Raw genomic sequence first — 17,445 nt, 5'->3', positions numbered from 1 at the left:
TTCCCATTATTTGTCCACATCTTTTTCCACCAGTTATCGTCTCTCCGGAAGAAGAGTCCCTGCCTGAAATGTCGTCTGTCCATTTCCTGGACACTGCCAGTTCCGCCAATAGTTTGTTTTTTTGCTCTATTTCCAGCATCTGCAGTCTCCATAGCATCTAGGGCACTATAATTGCCTTTGGTGTCCCTTGTCTGTGAGATGAAAGGTATTAAACAATATCAATTTTCCTTGTTTTTGTTTCACTGAGAAATGTTGTGATCAGTCAAGTCCAAGCTGACTTGGAGCAGAGCAATCCCATCAGTTGCGGTGTCATGGTGGCGCAGCGGTAGAGTTTCTGCAAGCGCCAGAATATCGGGTTCGATCCTGACCACGGGTGCTGTCTGTACGGATTTGTACATTCTCCCTGTGACCTGCGTGGATTTACTCCAGGTGCTCCAGTTTCCTCCAAAGGCTTACAGGTTTGTAGGTTAATTGGCTTCAGTAAAATTGTAAATTGTCCCCAGTGTGTGTACGATAGTGTTAGTGTGTGGGGATCGCTGGTCGGCGCAGACTCGGTGGGCCGATGTTTCTGCACTATATCTGTAAACTAAACTAAATAAAAAGTTCAGTTCCCTGAACTATTTTGCAATAGCCTTTCAAATTGTCTCCTGCTGGTAGGTATACCTGTGCATGAATATTATAAAGGGGCCTGTCGTGTTTTACTGTGGCCCGAAATATTCTCATCTTCTCATGCCTGCACCCGTGCACAAAACCTGATTGTCCTGTGTTCTAGGAATAAACAGTGGCTGCTTGATCAAAGCACCCTGTAAACATGCAGCATCTTAATAAACAGAGAGCATATCTCTTAAGATTGAAGGTGTAAAGAGGAAGGAAAACGTAGAAAAAATGTATAAATGATTGCTTCATACCAACATACAGAATAATACTCTTGCTGTTTGCAGGACCCTGGTTATTCGTGACTGAAGTGGCGTTACTGTTTCATGGTTTTAAAATATTTTCTATTTCTTTCACCTCAAGTCAAGAGTCAGGAGTCGATAGTGTTTTATTGTCATTTGTTCCGAAACGGAATAATGACATTCTTACTTGTAGCACCACAACAGATATGTAAACAGAGTGTGTAAGAAGGAACTGCAGATGCTGGTTTAAACATAGTACCCTGTAAATTTGCTAAAGTGAAAGCCTAGCTTTATCTTTTCGCTTTGATAAATACCCATCTGAAATAAATGTGTGGTGTTCTAATAGATTAAAATTCAGTGCCTGTATAGAGCTCAGCTGGCCCTTTCTTCTTTTTTTTTCCCTCCCCATTCACTGTTTTGTGCATAATATATATCTTCTATTTGTGTTCCGTGGGGGCTTTGGGTGTTCTGTCATCCTCCCTCCTAACCTTGTCGGTGTCAACTGGGTACAAAAGACTCCAATGCTCTGGGCCTTGTGAGGCTGATTACTGTGAGTGACAAACTGGAGCAGTGAGTCCACTCAGCCTTCATAATAAATCTATCAAAAGGAAATAGAATTCCATCAATCCAGTACCGTCCCCCAGGGTCACTGTGCTGGGATGAAGAGCGAGTTCCATTGGGATTGTACAACTGTTATTATTCAATTACGATCTTTCCTTCTTGTTAAAGACCGTGATATCATTATCACTTAATGAATACATATAATTGGATCTGGACTATCCGCTCAGCTGATGAATGCCATTCACTATTCATTCAGCCTCAGCTCATCTTCAAGTCATTTATTATACACATTTAGTGGAAATCATGATGATGACGGGGGAATTCTGAATTAGCCTTGCATTCATTCAATGCTCAGTTAAACACAGAGGCTAATAGAAGCTAAAAAAAAATTGTTGCTGCTAAAAAGCAGACTGCTGACCTCTTCCAGTCTGCAAGTTGTTTCTGACAATTGGCACCCAAAAGCAAACCGGTACCTCGTGTTCACATTGTTGCTAGTAAACTCACCGCACCGCCTTGTGATCACTGGTGAACAGATCGCCTCATTAATCCTACTTAGGATCTGCTGTTGGGTACAGAGAGAGGGACCTAGTCCAGCTGCTCCCCTCAGTTCTCCCGTGAGCAGAAGGGAACACACACTACCACCCGAAGCCATTTCATACATCACTTCAAATTAAATTTACATCAAACACTACTCCATCAGCGAAACAGATCTTGACATTTTTTTTCCAAAACCCAGCTGATAATCTATTAAACCATACTATATACATGTCCCTTAATCTTACCTGAGCCTATGCATACCAAGTAGAAAGTTTATGTTAAAAATTAAAGACCATTTTACAAGAACAAAGAACTTTATGATATGTTGACTTTGGTCGGGTTTTGTGATAGTATTGCTTCAGTCCATCAAACTAGACACAGATCTTTTGTCCCTGTCGGGTTTTTTGGGAGGTTAGTCGGGTGGGTAGTTAATAATTTATCTGGCAGACCATCCCATTGTTTCTCCTAATGGTGTGTCTGTTTTATTTCAAATTCTTGGTAGTCTCTAGGAGCCTTACACTGGCCTTCATTTTAATCTAATGTTATGAAAGGAACAGTAGGGCACATATTGTCTCTTTAGCAATTAAGAAAATATTTACAGGAAGAATCTAGAAGCAGTAACACTAAAGATGTGTTGTAAAATCATTACAATGAAAGAACTCAGAATTTAATTACCTCATTACCACATATGTTAATCCTTTTACATTTTCACAGTCCTCACTTACAGCGAGACTTAATTTGCTCAGCTTCTGGTTTGTTTTAGGATTTTTTTTCCCGTTTTCCCTTTGACTCCGAGGTACTTGTTGAACATTCCTGTTTCTTTTACTCATTCAAATAAGAACATTTTAGAATTTTTAAAATAACAATATGATTTTTTTTTTTTGGTAATTGAAAATTTGTTCTCAATGAATAAAATACCAATGTTCTATTCCTTCATTTATTCCTAATGTTTACTCGTGTTTTCTAGTGAGGTGGACTTCAGGTGAGGTGGACTTTGGGAAGGTATAGTAAAACGTGATGGGGATAAATCTGATCATCCCAAGAACAGACACAAGACTGTGTTTCTGGCTATTGACTGCATTATAGATAGTACACCAACTTCATGCTGTCTGCTCTCTTAATGACTTCAGTATCCAGCCAGCGCTAACAATGGTGTTGATTGTCTGAAGAAATCAGCAGGGAATCAGAATTGTGAATGGCTTGTACTAGTTAAGGCTAACTAGCACTGTTTAAAGCTACCCTGTACCTCTTAAAGGAGAGGTCCATTGTGGCTGGGGCAGGTGCTGCTAACGGTGTACTTGGGAAACACAGCAGACAAGACCTTTGAATGCTACTCTAGAAGTCACAGTTACAGCAGAACAAAGGGATATAATAATATCCTGTAAATATCAGGACAACCTCTAGATATGTATTCAAAAGATTGTTAATATTTCTGTGGTGAAAACCAAGAATATTGCCTCAAGTACCCAAGTGAAATGCAGCAAGTTAATGTCAGTGAAGACATTGCCAAATGCTACCAACTGAACTACTGGAGCCAGACACACTCTTACAACTTGCCAATTGACAATTCCTATCAAACAACGCACGTTTCTAACATTACTACACTCTATTTCATTATTCGGCCCTTCAGCCCACCGAGTCCACACTGACCATCAACCCTTTCACACAAGTTCTATGTTACCCCACTCCAGTCACACTCCGGGCAATGAACAGAGGCCAATTAAACTACAAACCCTCACGTCTTTGGGATGTGGGAGGAAACCAGAGCACCTGGTCACAGAGATTTAGAGATAGGACAAATGTTAAATAGCATCTTGTCCAGACATTGGGCAAGAGTAGCTTGCAGCCTGGACTGAGGTCAAGGATGGTAAGGGTGCTCACTTGGTAAACTCGTGTTGCAGTAAATCCAAATGAAGATTAGGATGGGGCAAGTTACGGGAGAATGGTGATGGGTATGCACAAGTAACCTGGGAACTGGGGAGGCCTTGACCTCAATTGTGCTGAGTTCCTTGAATGTTATTGGCGTTGTACTACTGCAGTAGTAATATGATCAATAGTAATATGAATATCAATGAGAGGTCACTGGAATCACTTACAGATTTTAATTAAATGGCACATATGCATTGCATGTTATTTGCTATGTGCCGCCTATGTCTGAATGTTGTCTAAACCTCATGAATTGGTCTGCAATACATGCAAACCCAGACCTGTCCACAGCTGACATCCACAAATGTACTTTCATCAGAGATTACTAGTTGTTCATCAGGTCTGGCAGCTCACCTTTTGTTACAGTTGTACAAGACGTCGTGAGGCTGCATTTGGAGTACTGTGTTCACGTTTGGTCACCATGATATAGGAAGAAGCATTTACCCAGGTAGAGCAATATAGGTTAAAGGTAAGAGGATCAAGATTTAATAGGAACCTGAGGGGCAACTTTTTCACTGGATATATGGAACGAGCTGCCAGAGGAGGTATTTGAGGTAGGTACCATAACAACATTTATAAGACACACAGACGGATATATAGATAGGAAAGGTTTAGAAGGATATGGGCCAAACATGGGCAGGTGGGGACTAGCTTAGACGAGGCAACTGGCTCCAGTAGTTCAGTTGGTAGCATTTGGCAATGTCTTGGCCGGCATGGATAAGTTGGACCGAAGGGCCATGCTGCACTCTATGACTCTATGGCTCTAAGCAAACTGTTAGTGGATTGAAATCAATTGCAAACTATCCAAAACTTGTGCCCCTTGCAACATCGGCAACCAGCAATGACAGGAGTTTCAAACCATCAGTCTAGCCTGAATTAGAATACTTTGCAGCTGTGAAAGACGAATATGCTAATAGAATTCACCACCTTGTTCACAGTTTCTATTTTAAACTATTTTCCATTTGTTACCACTCTAGATGTTCTCTTTCATAGATTTCCATCTCAATTTAAGCACTTCCTTTTGTGTGGCAAGTAGCTTTGCAAATTACTTCATGTTTTCTCTCTCATTACATTGTCTGCATTTATAGTCAGATAATCATTATGAGAATTGTATTTCCTTTGCTGGAATGAAATGTAAACGACTATCCCCTGTTTCATTTATGAGACAAAAACAAAGTGCTGGAGGGACTCAGCAGGGCAGGCAGCTTCTGAGGTGGGAAATGGGCTGAAGACCTCTCAGGTTGGTTACCTTCCTCAAACTGATGAAGAAGAGGGGAGAAATCTGGAAAAGGGAGGCAAAGCTTGGCGAGTGGAGTGCCGCAGGGCTCGGTGTTGGGGCCGCAACTTTACCATATATATTAATGATTTGGAAGAGGGAATTAGGAGCAAAACTAGTATGTTTGTGGATGACACAAAGCTGGGTGGCAGTGTGAACTGTGAAGAGGATGTTAGGAGGTTGCAGGGTGACCAGGACAGGTTGAGTGAGTGGGCAGATGCATGGCAGATGCAGTATAATGTAGATAAATGTGAGGTGATCCATTTTGACGGCAAAAACAAGGGGACAGATTATTATCTCAATGGGGTTAGGTTAGGTAAGGGGGAGGTACAGCGAGACCTGGGTGTCCTTGTACACCAGCCACTGAAAGCTGGCGTGCAGGTACAGCAAGCAGTGAAGAAAGCTAATGGAATGTTGGCCTTCATAACAAGAGGATTTCAGTATAGGAGTAAAGAGGTTCTTCTGCAGTTGTATAGGGCTCTGGTAAGACCACATCTGGAGTATTGTGTCCAGTTTTGGTCTCCTAATTGAAGGAAGGACATCCTTGTGATTGAGGCAGTGTAGCGTAGGTTCACGAGATTGATGGCGGGACTGTCATATGAGGAAAGATTGAAAAGACTAGGCTTGTATTCACTGGAGTTTAGAAGGATGAGAGGATATCTTACAGAAACATATACAATTATAAAAGGATTGCACAAGCTAGATGCAGGAAAGATGTTCCCAATGTTGGGCGAGTCCAGAACCAGGGGCCACAGTCTAAGAATAAAGGGGAGACCATTTGAGACTGAGGTGAGAAAAAACTTTTTCACCCAGAGAGTTGTGAATTTATGGAATTCCCTGCCACAGAGGGCAGTGGAGGCCAAATCACTGGATGGATTTAAGAGAGAGTTTGATAGAGCTCTAGGGGCTGGTGGAGTCAAGGGATATGGGGAGAAGTCAGGCACGGGTTATTGATTGGGGACGATCAGCCATGATCACAATGAATGGCGGTGCTGGCTCAAAGGGCCGAATGGCCTCCTCCTGCACCTATCTTCTATGTTTCTATGTTTCTATGTAAGTGATTGGTGGATGCTGAGGGTGGTGGGGGGAGATGCATAGAGTAAGTGACAAAGGCTCAAGGTGAAAAGGAGACAAAGATGTGTCAGATAAGGAAAGAAAACCAAGTTTGAGACTGAACCATTTTATCACCAACTAGAGAGCAGTCCTGGCCTACTATCTACCTCACCTAGATTACCTTTTTAGTCTGACTATATTGGACTTTATCTTGCACTAAATGTTATTCCCTTTAACCTGTGTATGTACACTGTCGAAGGATTGATTGTAATCATGTATAGTCTTTCCGCTGCCTGAACAGCACGCAACAAAAAGGCTTTTCACTGTGACAATAAACTAAAATAAACTACACTAAAGAGGAGGATTGAAAAAGAGGAGGGTGGAAGGAGTGGAGGGAAAAGAGGGAAGATAAAAAGGGGAGAGGGGGACAGATTTAGTAGGGATCGGATAGGAGCATTAGGAGGCGCAAAAATGAATAGCATGACCGGAGTGGTAGGAGAGATAAGCGCATATATGGGGGGTGGGGGGAAGGGAGGATGTGACTCGGAAGGGAACAAAAGAGAAGGGGAATAGAGGGTATTGAAATTGGAGAATTCATTGTGCATATCGTTGAGTTGTTGCTACCCAAGTGGAATATATGGAGCTGTTGTTAAGAAACGCCAAGTTAAGAAACAGCAAGTGAGGAGTAAGAAATAAAATGAAGTGCTTTCTTGCAATGACTTTACCAAGGACAGCTTTTGAGGTAGAGAGAAAATTAAAATTAACATTCATTTCAAGGACCGTTGGGTCACCCGGCACGAATACCGTCGGGCCGCGTGGCAGGCGTGGCTCACCCGCCAAGGAACCGGGAAACCCACCTGGAGAGGGAGAGGGAAGCCCGAAGAGGGAACGGCTGAGCCCGCACCCTATTCTCCCCAAGAACCGGAGAGGAGGGTGGAGGGAGTCGGCGATGGTGGTGGTCGCAAGGACCAGGGCTCGGTAAGAGAAACTGGGGTCTTACCTTCTGTGCCCTCAATGTCGCTTACGGGAGGCACCCTCGGGCCACAAAGGCTGAATGGCAGCAGGGTGAGGAGAGGGACAATAGTTCACTCGACGATTCGGGTGGAAGCAACTTGCTGCAGATTGGCTTTTGAAAATTGTGTCAAACGTGGCGACTCTTTATATGGGCTCAGTGGGCTAGTTTCATGCACTTTGTATTTGATCTGAACAGTGCTTATGTATAGTAGTAATTTACTGAGCTATGTGCAAAATAAAAAATTAACTGTGCCTCGGTACATATAGTGATAGAGTCATACAGCATGGAAACAGGCCATTTAGCCCAACTTGCCCATGACAACCAATGTGTCCCATCTACACTTGTCCCACCTGCCTGGGTTTGGCCCACATCCCTCTAAACCTATCCTATCCATGTACACGTCAAAATGGTTCTTAAACGTTGCGATAGTGCCTGCCTCAACTCCCCACTCCGGCAGCTTGTTCCATAAACCCACCATAACAAAGTTACCCCTCAGGTTCCTATTAACCTGTTCAGTGCCACCCCCGAGTATACTTGGGTCATGGCCAATAGTGTAAAACAAAACATGGCAGTGAACCAGTCAAACTATGTCCTTCGGTTCTCGATTGCCCTGCTCGGGGCAAGAGACTCTGTACATTTAACCGATCTATTCCTATCATGGTTTTGTACACCTCTATAAAATCACCCTTCATTCTCTTGTGGTACATGTGATAATAAAGAACCATTGAACCATATATTAATCATGTCACGTAAATAGAGTAACATGACCATTGTTGTGCGTTGCTTTTTCAAAGTACCAAAGAGTCTTGTTTCTTTCTCATTGTCTATTCTTTCCGTTCTCTTCTCAGGATGCTGAGGTGAGAAAAATATCTTTGACATTATTGCTTAATACTTACATTTATATTGTAAGAGCTGACTACCTAGAAGGATGAAAAACAAGGAGTCAAAGCCAGAAAGGCCATTTAATTCTACTGCCAAAGTGTACTTTCCAGCACGTGACTGCTATTGGAGTACAGATTCAAAGGCACATCTCTCTATAATATCTCATCAATGGAGTCATGGATTTTAATTGTTGATAGATTATCTCACCACAAAGGATGCCACAGCCAAACCCTTATCTGTCTTTGTCCAACATATAAGCTCATGTGCAGCTCATGTATTCCCTGCAGCTGTGTTTCGGAGTAGGAACCTTGGTTGGTATTTCCTCTTTTTATTTTAGGTAAACCGAGATTGGCTCATGTGCTTAAATAATACCATGGTTAAAATTATTCAAATCACTTTCCACAAGCAATGTGGAAATGCATCTTTCTTTGCAATGTTATTTTTTATAGCAGTATTGAAAAATGACAACCACCCACAAAGCATTTTTAATAATGCTTCTCAAACAGTGAACAGATCTTGTGCGTAGGAAGGAACAGCAGATACTGGTTTAAACCGAAGATAGACACAAAATGCTGGAGTAACTCAGTGGGACAAGCAGCATCACTGGAGAGAAGGAATAGGTGAAGTTTCGGGTCGAGACTCTTTTTCAGATCTAATTAGTCTGAAATATTAACTCTATTTCCCTCTGCAATAATGCTGCTTGGCCTGCTAAGTATTTCCAGCTCTTACAACTTGTGTTACATTTCATTGGTGTCTTTTGCTGGTTTTAACCAAAAATAGACACAAAAAGCTGGAGTAACTCAACGGGACAGGCAGCATCTCTGGAGAGAAAGAATGGGTCATGTTTCGGGTCGAGACCCTTCTTCAAGCTGGTCTAAAGAAGGGTCTCGACCCGAAACGTCACCCATCCCTTCTCTCTAGAGATGCTGCCTGTTCCGCTGTTACTCCGGCTTTTTGTGTCTTTCTTCGGGAGTAGACTCTATCCTGGATAACTCGTTGAAAAAAGACACAAAATGTTGGGTTACTCTACGGGTCAGGTAGTATCGCTGGAGGATCTGGCCAGGTGACATTTCAGGTCGGGACCCTTCTTGAAAGGTTGAGGAATTCCATAACGTAAAGCATAAAGTGGTATAACATTAATATAATTGAAAATAGCAATTTGTTGATGTTTGATGCAAAGACTATGTGCTGATCCAATTGAATGATATCAAGAATATAATTGCAAGCCTTAGGAAATTCTTAAATCAGAACTTACTTCAGAAAGGAATTCATACTGTGCAGGCAGGAACTGCAGATGCTGGTTCAAACCGATGCTAGATACAAAAAGCTGGAGTAACTCAGCAAGTCAGGCTGCATGGGAATAGGAATAGTGTTGAGACCCTCTACAGACTGCAACTGTCTGAACCAACGTTAAAATTCACACTCTATAGTGCACACTTGTTTTCTCACTTTTATATTTCAATGGTGCTTTATTGCCACGTGTACACTGTACAGTTAAATTTTTGATGTAGCGTCCTTGACCTGAAATGTTAGTTCTGTCTCTTTCTCCATTGTTGCCCAATTTGAGTATTTCCAGCACTTTTGGTTTTTGTCTCACAATGTCTAACTGGATCAGTTTATAGAATTTGTTTCATTTTGGAAATGTTTGGAAGTGGGAAGGTTTACCATTAGCTTAATCATTATCTTGAATTATATGATTTACTTATTACTACATCAACTCGTCTCATTGATTAGGAACGCATAATAGTGCACGCAACATCAATATGTAGCAAGCGATTAAGCATATTTGTGTAGGAGTCTCATTCAGTCAATGATCAAGTTAATCACCTTTTCTTGAAGCAACACCAGCACAATATGCACACTGGAGCAGAGATCCAGTGAAATTGTTAAGTACCATGGATAGACACCAATCACTGGTGTTGAAATAATGTAAAGGGTCAATGTTAACAAAGACCATCAAATACTGGGCCCGCTAAAGGGCCTGTCCCACTGTACGAGGTAATTCAAGAGCTCTCCCGAGTTAAAAAAAAAATCAAACTTGTGGTAAGTAACGTAGAATGAACGTAGCGGGTACGTCGGAGCTTGGGACGTCTCTTAGGGGCTCGTAACGCTAACGGCAGGTACTCGGGAAACACGGTAAGCTCGTGAAGACTCATGAAGATTTTTCAACATGTTGAAAGATGTCCATGAGAGCCCCGAGTACCTTCGAGCGGCTATTACCGTAATTCTCCGAGTTCGTATCAGGGGAAACTCGGGAGAACTCTTGAATTAGCTCGTACAGTGGGACAGGGCCATAAGTCCAGCACGCTGAGGCCCTTCCTCAATCTAATGGGATTTTACAGTCCCTTATTTTCGCGACCCGATAGTTTACAGTGGAGCTCATTTTGCTCTCTTATACCGCTTGATACATAACAGTTTAGTTTAGCTTAGTGATACAGCGCGGAAACAGGCCCTTCGGCGATCCCCGCACATTATTAACACTATCCTACACACACTAAGGACAATGCCTGTACGTCTAGGGAGTGTGGGAGGAAACCAAAGATCTTGGAGAAAACACATGCAGGTCACGGGGAGAACGTACAACCTCCGTACAGACAGCGCCCGTAGTTGGGATCGAACCTGGGTCTCCGGCGCTGCAAGCGCTGTAAGGCAGCAACTCTACTGCTGCGCCACCGTGCCACCCCTTTAGATGGATCAATCAAACGGCTTCTGGATCAATCTGCCCTGTGGAGATGTGCAATGCAGTCTGTAACAATGTCAGTGCCTTCTACAATGCTGAGCGGGAGGAGCAGCATGCGTTTGATTCCCCCTTATTGCTATTAAGGTTTTCAAGTCAGATTTCTAAAGTGCAGTCATGCACAACTCGGGCTCATTTGATGAATCATTTTAAGCAATCACTGTGAAGGGGTTCTGAGATATTATGGATGTTCAGTATTACATGTTTATATTAATCAACAGACATTTTAAGTAACTGTCTTTTGCAAACACCATCGAAGGAGCAGTTGCTTGGTGTGAATACCAGTCGCAGCTGGTGCCACTCCTATGGCAGTGTGTGTTGGGCAGTAGGTGCAATTCTGAAAACATTGAGGGCTTTGACAGTGATTTCTCGCTACTATTCCTTTCTTCTTCCCGCCCTCCCCCCACCCCCACATCTGTCTGAAGAAGGGTCCCGACCCGAAAGGTCACCTATTCCTTCGCTCCATAGATGCTGCCTCACCCGCTGAGTTTCTCCAGCATTTTTGTCTAACTTTGACAGTGATGATATGAAGTCAGGATCCAAATCTCCTGTATCCCAGTCTGCCGATTAGTTATGCACTTCCTGAACTGGGGAGTCCTCATTTGATGTTTTCTTACAACACAGAAATCAGCCCATGAAATCAACGCATGCAGGCTCTCAGAGCAAACCCAATAAACCCATAACCTTGTTTATTTCCCTTTCCCCAACTTACTTCTCTCCTACACCAGCACCTGCCTGATTCTCCTTCTACCCATTTATATTACAGTAACCAACTCAACTACCCATCAACATGTCTTTGGGATACAGGAGGAAAATTGAATTCCCAGTGGATATCTACACAGTCGGAGGTTGAATGTGCAAATTCAATACAGATCCAGCAGATTTAAGTATCAAAACCGAACCACGAGAGCTGTGAGGCATCACCACAACCTGCTGTGCCACTATGTCATCTCAAAATTAAAAGAGCATTCTGGTTGAGGCAGGGAAGACAAATAAAAGGACATGTCTACAAGTGGCAAGGAAAAATACACCAGTAAAGCAGATCAGGGATAACTATATTTTATTCATAGTGTGAAGTAGGTCATCTATTTTCACTTCAATGTGTTGAAAACACAAATGAAGAAAATTGGATGGCCAATCCAATATGACCTCATCTATAAAACTTCTGATGATGACCTTTGTTGAATATGTATACCACACCAATGAAAACCTTGGCAGAAAGTATTAACTGCAGGAATACTTGTTGCGATTAGTCATGAAAAAGAAGGCATCAGTTTTTGAGACGGCATCTATAGCAGGTTTCCGAGGCAGTGCCACTTAAAACATTGAAATGAGGGGAACTGACAACTTTAATCCATGAAGAAGGCAAACGGCACCTCCATGAAGTTTAAACTTCCATGAAGTTTAAGGCGATTTGGATTTCTCTAAATATTCCACAAAACCATTATGGACGTACTAAAGGATGTATCCTGAAAAGGTGCATCATGGCATGGTTTGATAATACTAATGAACAGAAACTCAAGAGGGTGCAGAGAATGGTGAACTTAGCCCAGTCCATCATGAGCACAACTCTCTCCTCCATAGAAAATATCTACATAAGGCGCTGCCTCAAGAAATCATCAAGGTATTCCACCATTCGGGCCGAGCCCCCTTCTCACTACTATCATCAGGCAGGTGGTACAGAAGCCTGAAGTCCCACAACACTAGGTTGAGTAACAGCTACTTTTCCACAACTATCCTGCAGAACCCTAATTCCACCTCAACCACTGAACACCACCATCAGTCCATCTCTTGCACTATCATGGGTGCCTTTTTATTTCTCTTTATGTTTTTGCACTAACGTCTTGTTTTTTGTACATTCTTCTTTCTTTCAGCGATTTCCTTTCTGTGATTTATGTATAATTAGTTTTTTTGTGTTTGTCTGAGTCCATGTGCCTGTGATGCTACTGCTGGCAAGATGTTCCATTGTACCAGTACCTTACCATTCTTATGTCTATGACAATAAACTCGACTTGACTTGACTTGGCTTAGTTTTCCAATAAATGTTGATGGATGAACTATCATAATAATCATCATAGACTCAGCATCAAGAATAATTTGTTTGCACTCTGATTTTGTGGTTCCCAGGAGAGTGTTAAGGCCATCGTGAGTACCATTGACTATCCACAGATGGGGCAGGGCTGGACCATGACTTTCAAAGAACCTTTACCTCAATCAACCTACAGGAGAATATTGAAACCATGTCGATTTTCATCATCGACGAGAGGCTTCACTCCAAGGTGCTATCTAAGGTATGAGAGCACATGTTTTTCATGAATCTTTATTGTCAGAAGGGTTGGTGTGGTAGGGGACCTCTGACTTCCCCTTGTATTGGCTTGGTTCTTGGTCCGTGCTCTCATTTGCAAATTGTAGCTTGACTATTGAGGTTTAGGTGATGTCGGTTCTGGAGCCTGGAGTTTTGAGTTCTGCAGGTTGAACTGCTTCCTTTTAGTCCTATTGCGTGAAGTTCCTAGGACTCCACCTGTCAGATGACCTGATGTCCACGACCAACACCACAGCACTGGTCAAGAGAGCCCAGCAGCGACTACACCGTCTTCGAAGACTACGTAAAGCAGGTCTCCCCACTACACATCTACGAACTTTTTATAGGGGGACAATCGAGAGCACATTAACCAACGGCATCACTTCCTGGTTCGGGAGCTGCAAGGCGTACGAACGGCACCAACTAGACAGGATTGTGAAGACCGCCAGCAGGATTATTGGTGCTCCACTCCCTTTCTTGCTGGACATATACAGGAAGAGATGTATCAACAGAGCCATCTCCATCATCAAAGACCCCTACCACCCATCGCATCACATTTTCTCCATCCTGCCATCTGGGAAGAGGTACAGGAGCATTAGCTGCAAAACCAGCAGGATGCTCCTCAGCTTCTTCCCGCAGGCTATAAGACTGACAAACGGACTTAGCCCCCTGCCAAAGTATCGCGCACCAACCACCAACCTGGACACACTGCAGCAGCTGTCGATCGGAACGCCTGTTGATGTTTAGTAGAGAGTAGAGTGTTTAATTTAATTTGTTCATGATATATGTATTTTTAATTCTATTTACTTGTGTTATTTGTACTACACACTGAATGGACACTGGTTGAGCAACGTTTTTTTGTTTCCTCTGGGTATGTGAGTACTCAGGAAATGACAATAAAGTTATACTGATACTGATACTATTGATTAGCTGCATTCCTGCAGTAAGTTGGTTGGTGCTGAAGTGCAGAATTGCACGGAGAGATTGAATAATGTTTTGGGCAATGACACAACTTTGTTTGAGATCGCCTCTGTTACAGATTTACTCGTTAGGATCAGATTCTGTACCAGATGTACTGGTTATGATCATGAGTCACATGCCAGCTGTGGTTCTAAAACTCTATTAAACCATGATACCGTAAACCATGATCAAATTTACAAAGGATGCAAGCATTAAGTGGAGATTAATTTTTTGACAGCAAAGAATCTAGTTCTATCTCTCTGTACGCTGTCCGCTGCAATCATGTCCTTCCTAGAGTCTGACAACCAGGACGGCTTACAATATTCCAAAGATAGAAGGAATGGGTGACGTTTCGGGTCGTCTGAAGAAGGATCTCGACTCAAAACGTCACCCATTCCTTCTATCCAGAGATGCTGCCTGTCCCGCTGAGTTACTCCAGCATTTTGTGCCTATCTTTGGTTTAAACCATCATCTGCAGTTTTCCTATACAATATTCCAGCTTTTCTACCCTATGCCCTCGCTAATGAGGACAAACATCCAATTTGCCTTCTTCATCATCACCTTATCCACTGGTGCCACTTTCAGGGTTCTTTAGATGTACATTGTGATCCCTTTCTTGTTCAGTACTCACTCAGGCACTACCATTCATAATATTTATCTTATCCTTAGTAATGTCCCAAAAACATACCTCAACTTATCGGGGATAAATTCTGTTTGCCATTTTCCTGCCCAATTTGCCAACTGATGAATATCATTCTCTTGTCTAAGATTACTTTCCAGTTGTGCATTGACGAGCAGCTGTGGAAGGAGGCAGCTGAGGAGGACCTTGGTAGTAATATCCCTTATTGATGAGAGCAGGAAGATTCCGCTGTAGTTTTGATCATTTGTTTTGAAGATGCTCTTGGTTACGACACCTCTGAAATCCACAGGAATGGATATATGACCAAAGATCTTCCGCACTGATTTTTTAGGCCCACAGCTGAATACCGTCTGTACCCAAGGTATTATTTTTAAGTTAGTGTGTGACTATTCCGACTTCTTATCAATTAGAAATGTGGCAGGCTGGACTGAATAGACTGTTGTAGATGGGGTCATGGGTGCTCGCTTCAAGGACTGAGTTACACTCAAAGATCTCTTCAGTGTTTCCTTCCAAATTGACTTGTCCGCCAGGGTGGGACTTTGGGTATCTCGGCGATGGATGGCCTTTGCTGAAGATCGCGCTACTGAATATTGTGTCCCTTTCCAATCCCCATTTCTCGATTACATAACTCTACCTCCCTCCAGGTTTAGCTCTGAGATGCTGGTATAAAGTCCCCCTCGCAGATGTGTATTTTATCATTACTCCAATGTAAATGCGTTTGCCTCCACCCCTTTACAATGAGGTTTTAGAAACCTCTGATCAGCAACCCCTACAGCATTTTTCTGGGATAGATAACTCTTATGTACTGTTACTTTTCCAACCACCATGGCTAATTAAACACTTATCGTTTCAATAAGTTCACAAATATCTACATTTTCAATCACACTGTTCAGCTGCAAAATGCAACAATTCATCATCACCTTAACCAAGATAAACATTTTTATTACTCTGGGCTAATGGACTGAATCGCGCTGATAATAACAGGTATTTCTGAAGAATACTAGTTATTGGGCATTCACACTTCAGGAAATCTGCTCAAATGTGCATGATAAAATGTGGAAGTGAGGTGCACCTGTTTTTAAATATCTAAAATATACTTTATCGGAGAGATAAATATATAAAATATATGGTCATAACAAAACTCCATCCGACATTCTCAGAGGCTATACATACATTCAATACTGTTTACACAAATTACACACATTTACCCCTCACCCTTGCCACTCATGTGGCCCACTGGCATGGAAACCCTTCCCTAATTTTGAGGGGTGTCTCCACCACACCCTGTCCCCCCCCATGTCCAACAGCGGAAGGACCCTAGACTGTGGTCCTCCCTCACAGAGCCTTGGCGTTGGCTGCACCGAGCTTCAGTGCGTCTCTCAGCACGCACTCCTGCAATCTGCAGCGAGCCAGTCGGCAACATTCCCCGACAGACAACTTGCTCTGCTGGGAGGTCAACGAAGCTCGGGCAGACCAAAGAGCGTCTTTCACCGAGTTGATGACCTTGCCGCTTGCTCGCCCAGATCCCGAACAAGTCCTTCACATCCGCACAGTTCCCTGCTCCCTCGACACAACGAGCTAGGAAGGTGAGGACATCCACGATGGGCACATGCGGGTTAAGCATGTTCACCGTGATCATCCCTTCATTCTGGGTGGGGAGGGTGAAGAGCGGCTGCAGCTTCAGCAGCGACAACGGAGCTTCGTTCCTCTTCTCCCGGAAGTCTTGCAGCAGCTTCTGCCATCCCGTTGGATAGTTGAAAGTGACATCGAAGTATACGTTACCCGGGAAATCCTGGAAACGGTCCTGGGAAGTCCTGGTGTCCTCGGCCTCAAATTCTCAGGCCTCCAGTAAGACCTTCCTGACGAACAGGTCACATGAGATGGGAGTCCCCCCGCTGAGGTCCTTCATGCTCACTCACAGGGTATTGCGGATACCCTGTCCTCCTGCTCCATTTGCTGCCTCCATTCTGTCTGGATGAGGTGTTAGGTTGGTTACCCAACCAGCATGGATCCACCTCTAAGCCAGCAACTGACGGATTCCTGGTCACCAACGTCACCTCCAATTTAGATCAGTCCTAGATCCTCGATCTTCATCCTCGACTCATAAGAACAGTTACTACATTTGATCTTAGCCAAAAGGCAGAGAAGCGAGGTGCACCTTCTGCCCACTCTGCTGCTGTATCTACCATTAAGTGCAGCAGAGAGCAGAGAGGCTCTCAGGGCTGGGACCTCAGCTTTACACCAGGGACTGTGACCTACTGTGACTGGAACTGTGACCTACGAGGGGTTGGAAGCATTGTGATGGAGATTTCAAGAGTCAATAGTGTTTTCATTTTCGTATGTACCGAAATGGTACAATGAAATCTTTACTTGATGTAACACAGCAGGCTTGCAAACATGGTACTCAGGAGATAAAATAATTAGCAAATATTTTTTAAAGTTACATACAGTAAATTTTAAAAATAAACAATTTGTGCAAAAAAAAGTGCACAAAAAAAGCCTAAGGTTCCGAAATGGTTTAGATAATGAAACTGTGAACACTCTGGTTCGATCAATAACAGACCAGGGAGGGGAGCATTGTTGGATATGAGTATTTGTAACGAGTGACAAAGACAGTAGTTTTGCTCTTTACAGTCTTTAGCCGAAGGAAATTAAACTCT

General features: G+C 43.0%; 1 pseudogene; it reads right to left on the bottom strand.

Moving 5' to 3' along the window:
- Positions 1-16,767: 16,767 nt before the first annotated feature.
- LOC129701324 (U2 spliceosomal RNA) lies at positions 16,768-16,937 on the bottom strand (annotated as a pseudogene).
- Between the last annotated feature and the right edge of the window lie 508 nt (positions 16,938-17,445).

The sequence above is a fragment of the Leucoraja erinacea genome, chromosome 10, assembly GCF_028641065.1.
Source record: "Leucoraja erinacea ecotype New England chromosome 10, Leri_hhj_1, whole genome shotgun sequence".
NCBI classification, from domain to species: Eukaryota; Metazoa; Chordata; class Chondrichthyes; order Rajiformes; family Rajidae; genus Leucoraja; species Leucoraja erinaceus.
The sequence above is the reverse complement of the archived record's forward strand: the minus strand, read 5'-3'. Positions and strand labels throughout refer to the sequence as shown.